Below are 6,000 nucleotides of genomic sequence, written 5' to 3'. Positions count from 1 at the left end.
TTGTTTTGTCAATGCAGTGCTTGCGGTGTGGCAGCGTTTTCCATTTTAAAAAATAGGTTGTTACAGCACACACTTGTGGGATGAGCTGTGTCTATGCAAAGGAAAGCTGGGAGGGAATATTGTGGTTTCATGGAAGAGCCCTGACTACCTGATACCGTTGGTACCAGGGCTGCTGTTCAGGGACCTCCAAAGCCTGAGTGATATGAGGTGAGAGTAAGAAACCCTCACTGGCAAACCTGAAAGAATGACACACTCTGTTCTTTTTCACTCTGTTCATTTCCACTGAGAAATACTAGGTAGGAAAACACCCCCCACTCCCAGAAGACCAGAAATCCCCTCTCTCTCCAACCCATCACATCTTCACAGACTGCTGTCAGGAGGAAATGCTTATATTGTGATGTTCCAGACAAAAAATCAAAAGCCTCACGAAAACAAAACAAACAACCCCATATACAGATATAGGGGGTTGTATATATACTTCAATATACTTCTCTGAAAACATAAACCAGTTATATAATCCTCTCCAGCCTTGCCACAGATACAGAATTTATACTTCCCTGTTTCCACTTTGAGTCGAATTCTTTGCATTTTCTCATAGTGTGCTGTATAAATTGCAATTGACAAGACCTAGATAATATATTGAACAATTCAAGCACGCTGAAGTGTTTTTTTCTTTAACTTGACATGAACAAAAACATGAACAAGTTAAAAGCACTTTCCACCTAAACAAATCAAACGCAATGTTTCTGCAGAGGTGACCTCATATGAACATGCATATATATTGAAGTATTATGGAAGGTTTTTTTATGTTCTAATTTAGACATTTCTGAAATACAGCAAGCACTTAATTCTAAGGATGGATAGAATGCATTGCTTCTGTATTGTATTTGTTTGAATTTTACATTGCCACACTTCAGTACATATGCATAAGAAAAAACAACTGCTCCATTTCATTATTTAATGAATTCTTTGCCTAGGTTTCTTTTTGGATTCATCAGAAATGAAAACATGAGACATATGTTTTTTAAATGAGGCTATTTCAAAGTAAAATCTCTAAACATATGTGCTTAGACTTTATGATGTAAAGGTGCAAGCTTTCCCTTGGAACAGTGCTGTGAGAAAAGGGTGGATACAACTCCTACAACCGTTTAAATAATGGGCCTGCAATATGTATTTTTATTCCTCACACCCAGAAAATAAACATAATAGTCAAGTGCATCCATTTCAGGGTGGCAGATTTCCAGTCAGTGTAGCAGTATGTTCCCAGGGCCACTGTCTGTCACTAGAATCTGCTTGAATCTTGATTTGACTGAGGACACCTTCTTGCTATATGAACCAAAGATGGCATCCTGTATGTGAATGTACAGGAGTTATATCTTAAATACATTTAAACCCCTGGCAGAGTGTGGACAATAAAGAAAAAATAACAGATGGAAATGACAGACACCTTACATTGCAGCCATACCTTGTAACCTGGGGAACCGCTTCTTGCAGTATATCCCACAATTCCTTGGTTCTGACCTCCATTTCCCAAATTCAAAATACTTACAAAGACTGATATCTAAAGTAAGAGCAACGTAGGAACTAAATGATTAAGATCATAACACACTGTTTGTACCCAAAATTGGTTATTCTTTTAATTTGGGAAGAAAACATCTCTTGGAGTAGCAGTTGAATCAAATGGGTTGGCTACATTTAGGAGAGCTCCTAAATTTCTACAATAAATACTACAGTCAGACCACTAAACTAGTTCACTTAGTCCACCTTGCAAGTGAATACATTCACAGTTACTTCGCCTATCCACCCAATGCATAGGCAAATTACCAAATAAACACAAAAAAGGGAGAAAAAAGAAAAGCAATAAAATGTAAATTACATTGGAAGTTTAAAATCATACAGTGGGAAGCAGTGTGTGTCCAGGTACTGAAAGGCAAGTACATTTAGGGAAAAACTACCTTTAAATGCACAGCATGTTTTGAGCCCCTGTACCAAAGGAAATAATCAGTTTACCATGTCTTGGATTGTTCCATTTCTGTGCTCCACTTTCCCTGCCTCTCGCCATATCTCCCGGAGATCCCTGCCTCCCTGCGCTCTGAGGATTCGCTTCTGGCACTTACTGGGACCCGTGCCTGCTGACGCCCACTGCTGAGCCGCAGCCAGTTGCGATGCTGGGGGAGATGGATCTGCGCTTTTTAGTCCTCTGCTTTCCACCCACCTTAGAAGAAAAGAAGAAGAAAGAGAGAAGGAAATAAAAGAGGGGGGGACAAAATATCTCCCACGCCCTCCACAGTGTGAGTCGGAGATCTGTAAATCTTGTTTTTAGATTTAAGCAGCCCTAGGATCCCTGAAGAGGCATTGACACTGAACAGGATGCGCCCTTGAAGAAGACAGGCAGGACTTTGGAGGACGAGTGAAGTTGCCCAACTCAACTCTGTACACTGATACAGTATACATTGTGTTTTCCTAATTAGTGGTATTAAATCCTTTGTGGTTTAGGTTGTGCTGTTCCAAAACCTGCCTCGGTAATTTCCTTCCTGAAGGCTTCCATTCAATAAAGCCCTTGTTGCCATCTCTCGCAGAACTGTACAGCCATCGACGCTCCATGCATGCTATTGTGTAAGCTGCTCAGAACCCTGTTGCACGAAAATGATTAGAAGAATGTAATGATTTTTTTTTTCGCCTTCGTAAATAGCTCGAGGTCTTGTCTTCACAGGCATCTCTTTCATCCATCGCTCACAGTAGAGTAGATTCCCAATCTCATGTGCACACGAATAAAGAAATGAGAGAAATGGATAGAAATGTTCTATCAATTCTTGCAAGGAACATTGAAAACATAAAGGTATTATTAGTCATAGTCATGCTTATTTAGCATTAAAATTATTTGTGTGCGTCTCTGTAAAAATCCACTTAATTGATTAACAAACGTGTTTTGTATGCATCTATTTGTTTTGCACCAATACTAAAGTTAAGGACTATATTTCCGTTAGATCGCGTTAGATCGCAGTCACCGTTCAGAGTTTAGCTAATTTTGAAATGAGCTTCAACCACATGGCAATGATGTGCTTGTGGCACAAAACCATGCAGAAAACAGAGCAGAAATCCTATTATAACACCATAGTGGCCTGAATCCTCTGCTACACCTCTGCACATTCCCACCACACAAACTTTCCTTCTGATTTTTAAGAGTCTTTCCAGGAGGCGCCTTCATAATTGGTTTGCTTGGGACATGACCACATGAGCAGAAACCCCGTCATCGAAGAAGTCACATTAAAAGATGAGAAATGATATGTGAAAGAGAGTGATATATCCAACACATTCTGACAGCTTTAAATGTCTGATTAGAACACTTTGCATAGTGATTCACCCAGATTCAGCCGGTGCCGGCAAACGACTCGGCTTAGACATCTTCTTGATTTGTAAGTCCATTATCGAGACACACCAAAATTATTTCATACAGCTCAGAGATATTTAAACTAGATATCTGTGGGGTTTTTTCAGTTTTGAGGCATCTCTGAACACAAATTGGACCTGCCATCCCTGTCACAGGAGGAAACAGCAGGGATGTGCTTTTTTTGGCAGGCTTGTTCCAACTACAACAGACTGCTGCCACAGCACGTGGCGCACGGAGCACTCCTGACATCCCTGGCTTTCAAAGAGAGATGCTTCTGAGATGACTCTTCAGTCAAAATGACGAACGGAAAACAGCAAGGGTGCTCACACCTAGTAACACGGGGCCTTCCACCGGGTTACAGGAAGCACTGTCATCTGTTAAGGGAGAATTTAATTTTTCATGCCTTTAACCTTCACAGTATTCTCTTAGGAATTAGGCACAATCTTTACTGCTGTTTCAGATTCGATTTTCCATGCGCACCAGTGTGTTAAACATCTAGTTGTCTTATCTTAAATAATGCCAGAGCTTAAACCCGCTCCATGTGGTCGTGTTCATTTAATCTGGGCAACATGGGGGAATTATTTTCTTATCGAGATCACAATGAAGGGATGGTGTTCATCAGGGGCACATCTAAGATAATGAATGCACAGAAACCTAATGGATTCGGAACTGACACACAAAAAAAAGGATTATATTTTATATAGCGCCTTTACTTTTCCTGGGTTAGTCTACTGCAACACAAACCCAGAACTATATCACTATTACTTGAGGTGCCCACCTAAATATATTCTTTAAAGATTCCAGCACAAATGTCTGGATGTATTCAGAAGACTCATGCAGAACATGGGTGACAAGAAAAACCTTACACATATTTATATTGATAATTTAGGACTGGTATTGCTGAAGGATTCCTGTGTATGGGAGTGAACATGATGTCAGGTGGGAAAAATCCAGAAAGACAAAAACAACAACCACAAAAACAAAGCATACATCTAAAAGTTGTTTCCAAATTAATACTTCCTCAAAAAACGAAACAAAAAAAAAATCCTGTGTTGCCTCCAAACGATAATTAGACATTTTAGAATGAACGGTGAAACCAATTACATAACAGTTGCCACCGCTATCAGAAACACCCCAATTATACAGATGAGAACTACAAAAGGAATTAATTTTCATTCCTTGATATTCAGAAATAGAATAATTAAGAATGGCTGGTGGGCTGAAGCTGCTCAGTGCTACTGTCATTTCACACTCCCCCCAGAATCAGCTCCGCTTCATCAGAAACCTGTCAGTCTGCTCTGACTAAGCTCATATAATCTTCACAGCTCTGTTCTACTGCAGCTGATAATTTCTCCAGGCTTTCCAGTCATGATATTCATAGAATTACAATAGCGTGGCACAGATCTCCTAGTTTGGACTCGGCCTATGTAGTGACACAGATATTTCTTAATCATTGGGCGAGAAAGCTCTGAAGGACACACCCACAAATGTTTGCTCCACTACTCCATATCAATTTTTAGTATAGAAATTATACTAAAGTATATACACCAGTGATACTCAGATTTGTTCATACATCTTCCACACTGCTTTGCATCTCCTAAACTCTGGTTAAAACAGTGATATCATTGCCAGTGCCTGAGTGCAACAAGCATCACAATGTGTGAGTTGCTTTTAATTCTGCATTTGTCTGATCTTACTGGTCTGGATTTCACATTTGTAGAATACTTGGTGTAAAATTGTAATTCTGTTTGGGAATGCATATTGTAACTTAAAGTGGAAAATAGTTCTTCCCTTTCTTATTTACTGCATAGACGATTCTTTCAAATGCAAAGGAGGCTGGCTTTATTACTAACAGAAGAACATCCTAACACCAAATCAGAAGATACACTAAGTCTTAGGACATATTTCAAAACTAACATTTTACATTTGCTTTATAATATATAAGTTAATTTTGTGACATGTTAATCCTTTGAATGATCATGCGGATTAATGCATTAAAGATGTGATCAGAAAATCATGATGAAAGTGAAGCAGAAGTAATTAAGATAAGCTTTAACAGTTATATCTGATCCTATTAACACAAATCACATATTTCTAAGGGCAATGTTAATGCACCCTGGTTGCTAGAGGAAACAATTCATAAACTGGGGGGAAGAAATTGTAAAAAAATATCTCAAACACTTTACTACTGAGTGGGAAACTACATGCAATTAAGATTTGTTTTAATTTAATTAAAATTTTCTGTGTGTCTGTACTGAAATCAAACTTAAATGCACTACAACTCATCAGGATGTGTCATTTATTGAGCTTTGCATGCACACAGAAAACTTCTTAAATACATATATCAATAATACTTGATATAAAATGTAATTATTAGACAATAACTCACACACACATACCTACAAACAAGTTCAATATTTATTGGGAAGGAGTTTTAGGTCACTGCCTATTCATCTCCTGAAATGCAATACTTTCATAGACCAAATTAATCCAGTCCAGTGAAAATGAAGATTTGGAGTTGTGTCATCTGCACTTCTTTGATATTTTAAAGTATGTACAAGTGTGGTTTATTAAAGACAACAAAATAATTGGTAACACTTTACAATAAG

The sequence above is a fragment of the Amia ocellicauda genome, chromosome 6 (genome assembly GCF_036373705.1).
Source record: "Amia ocellicauda isolate fAmiCal2 chromosome 6, fAmiCal2.hap1, whole genome shotgun sequence".
Classification (NCBI taxonomy): Eukaryota; Metazoa; Chordata; class Actinopteri; order Amiiformes; family Amiidae; genus Amia; species Amia ocellicauda.
This window is presented reverse-complemented; position numbering follows the sequence as displayed.